Below are 14,095 nucleotides of genomic sequence, written 5' to 3' on the forward strand. Positions count from 1 at the left end.
CATAGGGTCGCTATGAGTCGGAAATGACTCGATGGCACATAACAACAACAACAACAATGCCACCAGAGCTCCATATACAGCAGTGAATTGCAGTAGGGTTGGTGGTAGGTAGTCAAGTGAGACTGAAAAATCACCTCATCCAACTTTTACCCTGAGCTATGCTGCCAAGCTACACATGGACCATCTGTGACATCTGCGTTCAAAGGAGGGAGGGAGTTGAGCATTAGCTTTCATTCTCTAAAATGTTATTTTCACTAATTGAGGAAAAGTATCTTTTTTTCTTTGATGAGAACCAGATCAAATGACTTTTTTTTAAGACATTGAATATATTCTAGTGGATTAGTAGAGAAGCTAGTGCTGGCAAGAAAAATAGCAACAATATCTCTTTTAGGATCTATTTTCCTAGCTGCTACTATATAGCTCTAATAGATAGTTTGTACAGAGTTGTGTTGCTAACCCAAAGATTGGTATCCACCAGTGTCTCCAATAGACAAAAATAAACAATCCCTTTGCTAATCCAAAGGTTTGAATGCAGCAGTGGCTCCAAGAAAGAAAGATGAACAATCCCCCCCATGCAGTTTACAGCCTTAAAAATCAACTATGAGTCAGTTTGGACTTGATGACTCTGTGTGTGTGTGTGTGTGTGTGTGTGTGTGTGTGTGTGTGTGTGAGAGAGAGAGAGAGAGAGAGAGAGAGAAATGGGGGGAGAGAGAAAGAGAGAGGTGTGTCACTTTTAAAACTAAAGTACACCTTAAATGAATATAACAACTGAATAATGAAAAAGAAAGACAAAAAAATATTTTTGAACTGTGGTGATGTTGGCAAGGAATATTTTTTCCTTTAAATTGTATTTATTTGTTGTTGTTGCAAAAATGTTCAGCAAAATGTATCATGTTGTACAATCATATTGTGGCTTTGTTCAAAATAGCAAAGAGTTGGAAACAGCCCAAGTGCCCATCAGCAAACAAATGGATAGAGAAGCTGTGCTATATTCACACAATGGAATGCTAAGCTGCATTGAAAAACAAAGAACTCATGAACTATTCTATAAAATGGGTGACCCTGGAGGACATTATGCTGCGTGAAATATCTCAGTTACAAAAGGACAAATACTGCATAGTGCCAATGTTGTAAAATGGGATTGACATCGGGTTTGGGGGGAACCTAAGAAAAGAGGGGTTAAAAAATGTATATTGCATTGAAACAGATGAGGGAGAGAACTGTTTAAAAGGAATATAGGATTAGGTATTATTGTCATGACAAGATTTCAGAAAAAGAAATGCATAGTAAAGTGGACTGTGGACTGGGAAGGGGGAGGGAGATTGTATAACAATGAAAGAATTTTTTTTCAAAGAGGAAGGGAGGAAAATATACAACAATAAATGAATGGGGGAAAGTGAAATGGAACAAATATGCTGTAAAAAAGATATATGTTGCATTAAAAAAAGAAAGCTAGGGGTGGAAATATTGCAACTACTTTTTCTTTGAAAAATGTTCATTCTAGTTTAGACATTTAGGTCCTTAATCCATGTTGAATATCTTTTTCTTGTGTATGTGTGTAGTGAAGCAAAAATCTTGATTCATTTTTCTGCATATGGAAATACAATTTTTTAAAAATTTATTATTAATTTCAGTGAAAATTTCCAGAGACTCCATTAATTCATTGTTGCACTTTTCTACCCTCCTAACCCTCCCCCCTAGTACACTACCCTCTTGGAAAAGTAAAATTCTTTCATTGTTTTACAAACCCTCCCCCAGGTCCACTCCACTATGCAGCCTTCACTCTGGATTCCTGTTATGACAAAAATACCTAATCATATATCTCTTTTAAAGAATTTTCTCCCTCATCTGTTTCAATGCAGTATACATTATTGAACCCATCTTTCTCAGTCTCACCCCAACCCCAAGGTCAGTCCTGATTTACAACAATGGCACCATGTAGTATTTTTCCTTTTGTGACTGAGATACTTCACTTAGCATAATGTCCTCGGGGGTCACCCATTTTGAATAATATTGTATGAGTTCCTTGTTTTTCAATGCAGCATAGTATTCCATTGTGTGAATGTACCACAGCTTTTCTATCCATTCATTTGTTGATGGGTACTTAGGTTGTTTCCAGCTCCTTGCTATTGTGAACAAAGCCACAATAAACATGGGTGAGCATATATCTGCTTGGATGTCAGTTATGGTCTCTTTGGGGTATATTGCTAGTAGTGGAATTGCTGGGTCAAATGGTATCGCTATTTGCAACTTTTTGAGAAAGCGCCATACCGCCTTCCACAGTGGTTGCACCATTTTACACTTCCACCAACAGTGAATAAGGAAGGGTTCCAGTTTTTCCACAACCTTGCCAGCATTTGTTGCTTGCTGTTCTGTTAAATTTTGTTATTCTAACTGGAGTGAGATGATATCTCATAGTTGCTTTGATTTGCACCTCTCTTAGAGCTAGGGATTTTGAATATTTCTTCATGAACTTGTTAGCCATCTGAATGTCTTCTTTGGTGAAGTGTCTTTTCATACCCTGTGCCCATTTTTCTATTGGATTATAAGTCCCTTATCTGATATGCTATTTGGATGTGAATAGGGATTTGATTCTTAGAAGATCCCATTCATCTATTTTATCTTCTCCTGGTTGTAGGTTTTTAGGACACTTGGAAGACTGTTTATGTTGTAGATTAGGACTTGTAGCGTTGTTCCAAGCTTTTCTTTAATGAAGTTTATAGTCCTTGGTTTTAGTCCTAGGTCCATGATCCACCTTGAGTTGGTTTTTGTTTATGGAGTGAGGTGTGGGTCTTGCTTGAGTCTTTTGCAGATACTTTTCCAATTTTGCCAACACCATTTGTTAAAAAGGCTGTCGTTTCCCCACTTAACTGATTTCATCTCCTTGTAAAAAATCAGTTGACCATAGATAGATGGGCTGATTTCCGTGTTCTCAATTCTATTCCATTGATCCATGTGTCTGTCATTGTACCAGTACCATTCTGTCTTAACCACCATGGCAGTGTAGTAGGATTTGAAATCAGGGAGTGATATACCTCCTACCTTTCTTCTATTTTTAAGGAGTGCTTTGCTCATTCAGGGCTTCTTTCCATTCCAAATGAAACTAGAGATTGCCTTTCCATCTTATTGAAGAATGGGATTGGTATTTCTATTGGGTTTGCATTAAACATGTAAATTGCCTTTGGTTGTTGTTGTTGTTGTTGTTGTTATATTGCCTTTGGTAGTATTGCCATTTTCACAATATTGGGTCTTCCTATCCATGACAGGGGATATTCTTCCATTTCTCCAGGTCTTTTTTTGTTTCTTGTAGCAATGTTTTGTAATTTTCTTTGAATAGATCCTTTGTGCATCTGGTTAAATTTACTCTCAAGTATTTAATCTTGTGATTGGCTATTGCAAATTGTATTGTTTTTCTTAATTCCGGCTCTGTATTCTCTTTGTCATTGAAGAGAAATCCAACTGATTTTTGTATGTTGATCTTGTATCCTGCTACTTCGCTGCATTTGTCCACCGTGTCCAATAGTTTTCTTGCTGAGACTTTAGGGTTTTCTAAGTGTACTCTCATACCATCTGCATAGAGAGATAATTTTACCTCCTCTTTGCCAATTTGGATACCTTTTATTCCCTTCTCTTGTGTTATTGCTATTGCTAAGACTTCCAAAACAATATTAAATAAGAGAGGTGATAGTGGGCATCCTTGCCTAGTTCCTGTTCTTTTTTTTAATTTTTATTGTAGTATTTTTACATGTACTGTCAAATCAGATCTGACTGGTACAGGAGGAGATTGCCCCCTCCTTCTCCAGCAGAGCATCTGGCTAATTCCTGTTCTTAAAGGGAATGCCTTTAACCTCTCTCTGTTGAGAACAATGTTGGCTCTCAGGTTTGCATCAATACTTTTTACTATGTTGAAGAAATTCCCCTCTAATCCTATTTTGTTGAGTGTTTTAATCAGAAAAGGGTGTTGGGGTTTGTTAAAGGCCTTTTCTGGATCAATTGATAGGATCATGTGGTTCTTGTTCTTTTCTTTGTTAATGTGATGAATTACATTGTTTTCCTTATGTTGAACCATCCTTGCATACCTGTTACACACACACACACACACACACACACACACACACACACACACATATTTATCTATCATCTATCTGTTATGAATCTCACTTGGTTGTGGTGAATTATTTCTTTGATGTAGGAAATACAACTTTTTAATGTACTTGTTGGAAGCTTTTCTTTCCCCATTGAGTGGAATTAGTACCTTTGTAAAAAATATGTATCAATTGACTCTGTAGGTTTATTTCTGGATGCTCATTTGTACCTCATTGGTCTGTGTGTATGTTATGCTGTGTGTATTGTTATGCTACTTCCAGGCTGTTTTGATTATGATAGCTGTATAGTGTGCTTTAAAATCTGGAAGTGTAAGTTCTCCATCTTTTTTCTCTTCCAGTATTATTTTAATTATTTGAGGACTCATGCCTTTCAACATCAATTGAAGACTGGCTTTTCTATTTTCTTAAAGAAGATTGTTGGAATTTTGATTGAGATTGTGATGACTCTATATATTGCTCTGGGTAGTTCTGACATCTTAATAATATGAAGTTTTTACATCCATGAACTTATAACATTTAAGCCTTCTTTAATATCTTTTCGTTCTGTTTTATAGTTTTCATTGTGTAAGTTATTCATGTTCTTGATTGGAATCATTCCTAATTATTTTATTCTTGGATTTAAAAAAACACATTATATTGTGAGTGTATACTGTCAAATTTGATCTGACTGCTACAGGAGGAGATTGCCTCTCCTTCACCAGTAGAGCATCTGGTGGATTTGAACCTCCTATCTCTGGGATTGCAGTGCAGCTTCTTGCCTCTAGGCCATCAGAGCTCCCCTACTCTTGAATATTTTTGTAAATGCAATTATTTCCCTTTCGGATTTCTCATTGCTAGTATGTAGAAATCCAACCTATTATCATTTATAGATCTTGCCTCCTGCAACTTTGCTAATTTTTTCTATTACTTCTGGAAGTTTTGTTGAGGACTCTAAGATTTTTCTATATTTAGAATTATATCACCCACAAACAGAGATAATTTTCCTTTTCTCTCTTCAGTAGAGATATCTTTTCTTTTCCTTGTTTCATTGTTTTGGCTAGGACTTCTAATCTAAGGTTGAATTTAAGTGGTGAGAATGGGAACTTGTGTCTTTTTCCAATTTCAGGAGAAAGGGGTAAAATTCTTAGTTTTCCTCCATTAAGTGTAATGTTGGCTATTCGCTTTGATCTATACCTTGAAACATATTGAGGGACTTTCACTTTATTCCAAATCTTCTTGAGGGTTTTCATAAAAAAAGAGTGCTGTATTTTATCAAATACTTTTTTGTACCCATTAAATGTTAATATTCTTGTAATTAATTTTTGTTATTATGTACCATTGAGTGGAAACTGATCCATAGCTGATCTTACAGTAGATTTTCAGAGACAGTAAGTCAAGTGGGTGGTGGAGTTTATGGTATATGACTCTTTTAACATGTTGGATTCTGTTTGCTGGTGTTTTGTGGAGGATTTTTACATCTATTAGATATTGATATCTATAAGATATATTGGCCAGTAGTTTTCTTTTGGTATTTTTGTTTGACTTGGCTATCAGACTTATATTTACTTCATAGAATGAATAAGGAAATATTTCTTTCTTCCCAATCTTTTGGAAGTGCTTAAACAGTATTGGTTTTAGTCTTTTTCTAATAGTTGTTTTGTTGTAGGAAAAATATGGGCAATCTCTTCCCATGTGATTTAGTGTCTCTGAAAACCCACTAGAGGGTCAGCTCCTATTCAACTATACACAACAAGTAATAGGTAGAAATCTCCCATGAAGCTGTCTGGCCTAGGATATTTTTGGGAGGGATAAGTTTTGATCACTGTTTTAATCTTTTTGCTTGTTATATGTCTGTAGAGATTTTCTTTTTCTCTTGAGTCAGTTTCAGTAGGTGGTGTGCTTTTAAAAATTGGTTTTTTGGTGCAACCACTATGGAAGGCAGTATGGTGCTTTCTCAAAAAGATGCAAATAGAAATACCATTTGACCCAGCAATTCCACTACTGGGAATATACCTCAAAGAAACCATAACGGCTTTGTTCACAATAGCAAAGAGTTGGAAACAACCTAAGTGTACATCAACAAATGAATGAATAGAGAAGCTGTGGTATATTCATACAATGGAATATACTATGCTGCACTGAAAAATAAGGAACTCAAAATGGGTGACCCTGGAAGACATTAGGCTGAGTAAAATATCTCAGTCACAAAAGGACAAATACTGCACAGTGCCACTCTTGTAAAAAAGATGTGATAAATTATGTATACTGCATTGAAACAGATGAGGGATCGAACTGTTTAAAAAGGATATATGATTAGGTATTATGTCATGACATGAGTCCAGAATGTAGGCTACATTGTGGAGTGGACTTGGGGGGAGGGATTGTGTAACAATAAAAGAATTTGCATGATGTCCCTCTCCAAGGACCTGTCTCTCCTTACAACATGTCCAAAGTGTGTCAGACGAAGCCCCAGAATCCTTGCCTCCAAGGAGTAGCCTGGTTTAACCCTCTCCAGGATGAATCTGTTTGTTTTCTTGGCAGTCCATGGTACATTCAATACTCTTCTCCAGCACCACAGCTCAATATATAAAATGCAATGTGCATGAGTGAGGATATAAAACACATACATACATATGTAATCCATTATACCATAAAAAAATTGGTTCACATATAATGCTTCATATATATTGTGTTTCATTCATGTACATTGTGTTTTATATCCTCACTCATACACATTGCATTTTATATAATAAATTATTATTATTCTATGCCTATTTTAGGGAGTTCTGGTGGCTTAGTATTAATGTGCTGCCAAATCAAAAGTATGTCATTTGAATCCACCAGCTGCTCTGTGGGAGAAAAATGGGCAATCTTTTCTTGTATGACTTATTGCCTCTGGAAATCCACTGGAGGGTTGTACTCAATGATATTCAGCGGCAACCATCTACCTATTATCACCCTGTCTCTTCAAGTCCCCATTGAATCTTTCCTATTCTTTAATTCCTCCACCCCCCAATTAATTAACTTACTGACCTCTGCCATCCTAATGATTTCCTCCCTTCTCCTTTGCCTATCCTCTTTTTCCCTCTCCCTTTCCCCTTCTGGACATTTATACACATCTCGCTCAGTTACCCTCCTATTTTTATATTACTAGTCTTATGCAGTATTTATTCTTACGTAACTAAAGTCTTTCAGTATAATGTTCTCTAATCTCTCCTATGTTATACAGTATTTTATGAAATCGTTGTTCTAGGGCTGCATAGTATTCCATTGTGTGAATGTACCATAAGTTTTCAATCCATTTGTTTGTTAATGGACATTTGGACTGCTTCCATTTTCTTGATGTTGTGAATAATGCTGCTATGAACATAGGTTTACATTCTCTCCCAGTCTGCTCCCATGACTGGGAGACAATGCCATGTGACAGGAGTGGAGACTATGGGGCCACTTCCTCATATATTCACTTCTGTCTGCAGGTCCTGCTTAAGTTCAATCTCATATATACCACTTCTATTTCATTAACGAATACTTCTTTTCTGCTGTGGGATGTGTGGACAGATGTTAGGATCTCCCGTCTGTGCTCTGGGTCTCACCCAGCTCTCCTGCTTTATGGAATTCCTCTTTACAGTTCATGGAGCCTGTCCTCTGGAATTCCATAGTATGAGCTGGCTGTACCTCCATCCCTTGTGCAGACTTTTACATTCTTTTATCTGCTAAGTTCACTATCGCACTTCTTCTTACTTTTTGACTTCATGATTTGCTGAGATTCCTTCACTGCTACTGTATTTTCTCTTCTTTTTTATAACTGTGGGTTGTAAGCTTTAAAAACTCTCTTATTGTCATTTTGGCAGGGATTTTGGAGACAGAACAGAAAAATATGTGTAAATGCCATTTGGAAACAAACAAAAAGAACCTTTTTTTTCTACGCAGGCAAACATGGATTTGAAGGGAGACTTCTCAGTTCAAAGTCCAGCTTTGAGTCGTTGTATCCATCTTTTAAAATGAAGTTATTGTTGCTGTGTGTGGTTGAGTCTGGATTGACTCATAGCTGACCCTTCAGCAGATTTTCACAAACTTCTAATTTCATAAGAGGAGACTGCCCATCTTTCCCCCGTGAAGCAGCTGGTGAATTTGAACCACATGCCTTCAAGTTGGCAACGCAGCTCCTTACCACTAAGACATGGGAGAAGAGGAAAATAATAGTATATTATTTATAGAATTGCTATAATAATTAAATTCAGTCAGTCAATTGGTCGTTGCCATGGTGTTGTTACGTTGTCAGGTGCTGTCAAGTTGAATATAACCCATACTGACTCTATAAACAACAGATCTGAACTTTGTTCTATTCAGTGTCCTTTTCACACTTCCTGACACCCTAGAATCCATTGCAGCAGTCACTGGGCCAAGCCATCTGGTTGAGGATCTTCTCTTTTGCTTACCTTTCCAAGAATGATGTCCGTCTCCAAGGAATAGCTTCTCTTACCAACATACTTTAAATAGATAAGATGAAGCTTTATTATTTTTGCCACCACGGAGCACTCTGGCTACACTTTCTCCAAGACCTATCTGTTTATTCTTTTGGCAGTCTATGGGATATTCAGTACTCTTCTCTAACACCATAGCTCAAGGCATCAATTCTTCTTCTGTCATCCCTGTTCATTATCTGGCTCCCATAGCTTAGCAAGTGTTTGGGAAGATCATAGCCTGAATCAGACACATCTTAGTCCTCATACTGACATCATTATTCCTCAATAATTTTGAGGTATCTTTGACTGCAGACTTTCCCAGTACATGTCTCCTGATTTCCTGACTGCTGGTACCAGGGATGTTGATTGTTGATCCAAGTAAAATGAACTTGTTGACAACGTCAATCTTTTCTCCATCTATCATGATTTTGGTTCCACAGTCAACACTCTTGGTAACAATAGCCAGGAAATCAGGAGATGAATTGCACTGGGAAAGTCAGCTGTGAGGGACCTCTCAAGAGTACTGAAGTGAAACGACGTCAGGCTGGAAACTAAGGTATGCCTGATCCAGGCTACAGTCTTCGCAATTATGTGCTATGCATCAGAGAGTTGGACAGTGAATAGGGATGACAGAAAGAGAATTGATGCCTTTGAGCTGTGGTTCTGGAGAAGAGCATTGAATATACCATGGACTGCTAGGAGAACAAACAGGTTTGTCCTGGAGAAGGTAATGCCAGAATGCTCCTTGGAGTCAAGGATTCTGAAGCTTCATCTGACATACTTTGGGCATGTTGCAAGGAGGGACTGGTCCTTGGAGAAGGACATCATGTTTGTGAGAGTGGAGGGACGGCACAGGAGAGGAAGACCCTTGACGAGACAGATCGATTCCGTGATTGGAGAGGTGGGAAAGAATGCGCTTGAGATGGTGAGGTTGGCACAAGATAGAACGGAGTTCAGGGCTCGTGAACATAGGGTCTCTATGAGTCGCAAGCGACTCGATGGCACATAACAACAACAATAATCATGATTTTGAGACTATTCCACATGAATTTAAAAGTCATCTTAAGAATAGGTTTGAAACATTGAACACCAATGATTGAAGACCAGATGAGTTATGTGGTAACATCAAGATATCATTCATTAAAGGAGCAAAATATTATTACAAAGAGAGAAGAGAGAGAAAAACCAAAATTGAGGTCAGAAAAGACTCTGAGAATTGCACTAGAGTTTCAAGAAAAAAAGCTGAACAGAAGATTTCCAAGGGCAGCTAGAGAAGACAAAGTATTATAATGGTCAATTCCATAGGCGACTTTAAATTGCATGGAAGATTGCCTGATTGTTTCCTTTCGTGGAGACACAGGTAGATTTGAACTCCAGAAAGGCACAATCTTTGGTTGAACAGCACAGTTTCCTACTGAGTATACCTCCAGAGCCTGTTGATAATGAAATTGGCTATTATAGAATGTTTAATAAGTCGATCTGGAATAGAGTGTTACATGTTGGGCTGGTAATCTGTAGGTCAACAGTGACACCTACGACACAGTTATTGCCAAGATGTCCACAATATTACTCTAATTTTGTTTGGTATATGGATTTTCTTTTACTAAATAAAATATAAAAATTTTTGTATTCTTATAATCAAATATACATGCAGGCTTTTAACTTGATTTTTCCATATAATATTTACCTGAAATTATATTATTGTGTTAGGAAAATACATTAATAAAAATATTTCTGATAACATACAATAAAAATAGCATAAAATGAGGGAGGTTTTAAAAAACCTTAGGAGAGTGCTTCTAAACAGATATAAATTTGATTATGGCAAAATAAAGAAACTTTAACACTGAACAACCAAACCACATTAGTTTCTATCAATTTGATTTCAACTCATGGTGAATTGATGCACAGGATTGTGCTTTATAATATTTTCAATGGCTGTAAATTTTGGGAAGCAGATTTGCACATATTTCTCACATGGAGCCACCTCTCTTTCTCCCAAAGCAGTTGCTATTGTTTTTAAGTGTCATCGAGTCAAGTATGACTCATAGTGACCCTATGAACAACAGATCTGAACCTTGTCCTATCCTGCACCTTCCTTGTCGTCTCCAATGCACTTGAGCCCACTGATTCAGTCGCTGTGTCAGTTCATCTCTTTGAGAGTCTTCCTCTCTTTCTATAACTCCTCACCTTTCCAAACAATAGTCTCTCCTAACAACATGCTCAAAATATGTGAGACAAAGCTGCGCCATCCTTGTCTCTAAGGAGCACTCTGGCTGCACTCTCTCCAAGACATATCCTGTCAGTGAGTAGCTCAGCATTTGACCACTGAGCTACCAGGGCTCTTAACAGTGAATAATAATAGTAATAATAATAATAATAATAATAACCCCGCAAAACCCCTCCAAGTTCACTACCATTAATCAGGTTCTAACTCTTAGTGATCCTCCATTGCGTTTTTGAGGCCGTACATTGGCTAGTGTGACTGGAGCTGAATTTTCAACCCTACTTCTTTTGAGATAGACATTTATGTTCTGTTTAGTTCATGTAGTTATTTTATAGATGTAGTTTGCATAGTAGGTTTAAGTGTTAACTGAAAGGTTCAAACCCAGGACCATTTAAAAGGAGAAACATAATGCAATCTGCTCCCATTAAGATTTACAGAGGGGCCCTATGCATCTGAACTGACCTGATGGTAGTGGATTTGATCATTTGATTTTTTTGAATACAAGTTGAATACCTAACATAGAAAGCTGTATAGATATAGTTCTTAATCGTTGGAACAAGTATGCAGACCTAGGTAATTTAAGTTTGTACCTTACAGTATCACAAATGTAAATTTTTAAATACCCTGAACAACATTCCATGTTATTTATGAATATAACCAGTAGTTAAAGCATGAAAATACAGACAAGGATGATACCTAATTACATAAAAACTCAAGTCAGTAGTTACCTCTGGAGTGAGAGGAAAAGTAAGAGAACAAAGGAAAGCTTCAAACGGATCTGTGATGAGTAATAACACATGGTCACTTAAAATTTGTTCTAGAAATATTACAGAAGTATTTGACATTTTCTTATATGACTTTTATGTTTATGTGTATATGTATATCTCACAATTTAGAATCAAGGAGAATTTAGTCTAAATTCCAAACCAGTGAGCATGGTAGTTGTTTCCCTCGAAGCAAATTGCTCTGCCACAGGTAAGCTCACAATAAAACATGACCAGTCAACCAGCCACGCTCAGGGATCAGCAAGTGCATGTAGTGGAAACGGCCCTCCTAGGCCCATTTACTGAGTGATAAGGCACTTCCTCTAGAGCTAATCTGACATCCAAGAAGTGAGTCTGATTCCTAGGACATGTTTTAGCAAGTGATGGCTATGTGGCAGTGAGCAATGGGCTGAGGGCATGCCCTGGTAAGAGTGAGTCAGCCAGTTCCAGTAAGGGAGGGAGCGAGTTGCAGAGGGAAGCCAAGTTCCTTTAGCTGCAGAAGTAGCAGTGAATCAACTATTGTCCCTGGGCTGTGCACTTGCCAAGTCTTCTTCGAGGACCCAGGAGGCAACTCATGTCCTCAGCACCTTCATGGAGAGCTTCTCCCACAGCTTTTGAGCACAATTTGGGTACTATTTTAGGATATAAATAACTGTTTATGCTCACAGGGCAAATTTTTTATTCTGTAATGATGTAAGATTTATCATAAAATGTAAAAAGGTTTTCTTCTTTGGAGAATAGTAGACAAAAATATTACTGGAGAAACTGATTATATGGTATTTTGGACTAGGGAACTCTAGTTGGTCTAGTGGTAAGAGGCTGCACTTGTAATCCCTAAGGTATGCAGTTCAAATCCACCAGCTGCTCTGCAGAAGGAGAATCTCATCCTGCCTGATAAATTACCTCTGAAAACCTGCCGGAGGGTCAGCTATGGGTGGGTTCTGACTGAATAGTATACAACAACAACATCAACAACCACAACCTATGCCTAAAGTTTATATGTGTTTTTATGAGATTTAAGGGTATCAGGATGCTATTCACAATTATTACTGGTGAGGAGCAGGGAAGGTGAGACAGTCACATTTTACTTTTAAAGTTCTATTTTAATGAAATTTTGTAAAAATCACAATTTATAAAAAAAATAAAAATCACAGTTTATTTTTCTAAAAAAATAACTATAAAAAGAGTGCCTACATTCCCCTTATTAAGAAATAATAATAATAGTAATAATAATAATAATAATAATAATACACTGTCACTTAAGAGTTTGATTTTTAGAACTACTTTATAAAGTCTTAAATGTGCATTATTCCTGTGTGATAAACAAAGAAACTGAGGCACAAAGCAGCAGGTGACCTGACTAAAGCAGGCTGTCCAACTAGGAATGAAGCCAGCTTAGGACCTGGACCTAGTGTCGTCTAATTCAATTAAATTTTTTACTGGATTCTACTGCTTTTCATGTGTTATTGATTATTTACTGAATAAGAAAACAGTCATAGGAATACTTTGCTTCTGTGTCTTCAAATGGTTTTCCATTGATGATCACTAACATATAAACTGGACTAAAATGCAGTGTCTTGAGGGATGGAGAGGAAGATGAAATTGTCAACAGCTTCATTTTTTTTCCAATCTATTTGATTGATTTATTTTTTCTCTTTCATTGTTATGCAATCCCTCCCCCCATGTCCACTCCACTATGCAGTCTTCATTCTGGACTTCTGTAATGACAATAATACCCAAACATATATACCTTTTAAACAGTTTCCTCCCCTCATTTGTTTCAATGCAGTATACATCATTCCTCCCCTCCTTTTCTGCCTTCCCTCAACCCCGATGTCAGTCCCATTTCACAACAGTGGCCCTATGCAATATTTGTCCTTTTGTGACTGAGATATTTCACTCAGCATAATGTCCTCCAGGGTCATCCATTTTGCAAAATATTTATGAATTCCTTATTTTTCAATGCTGCATAGTATTCCATTATGTGAATATATCAGAGCTTCTCTATCATTCATTTGTTGATGGGCACTTGGGTTGTTTCCAGATTTTTGCTATTGCGAACCAAGCCACAATAAACACGGGTGTGCATATATATGCTTTGGTGGCACTTATGGTTTCTTTAGGATAATTCCCAGTAGAGGAATTGCTGGGTCAAAGGATATTTCTATTTGCAACTTTTTGAGAAAGCGCCATACAGCCTTCCATAGTGATTGCATTTTATACCATTTTATACTCCCACCAACAGTGAATAAGGGCTCCAGTTTCTCCACAACTTTGCCAGCATTTGATGTTTGCTGTTCTGTTAAATTTTGCTATGAGATGATATCTCATAGTTGTTTTGATTTGCATCTTTTTTAGAGCTAGGGATTTTGAACATTTCTTCATATATTTGTTTGCCATCTGAATGATTTCTTTGGTGACTTGTCTGTTCATATCCTGTGCCTATTTTTCAACTGGGTTATTTACCTTTATTTTGTTGTGGTGCTCGAGTATTTTATAAATTCTAGATATAAGTCCCTTGTCAGACATGTCATTACCAAATATTTTTTTCCC

Source organism: Elephantulus edwardii, unplaced genomic scaffold, assembly GCF_000299155.1.
Source record: "Elephantulus edwardii isolate Elephantulus edwardi_28Jun2011 unplaced genomic scaffold, EleEdw1.0 scaffold00287, whole genome shotgun sequence".
Classification (NCBI taxonomy): Eukaryota; Metazoa; Chordata; class Mammalia; order Macroscelidea; family Macroscelididae; genus Elephantulus; species Elephantulus edwardii.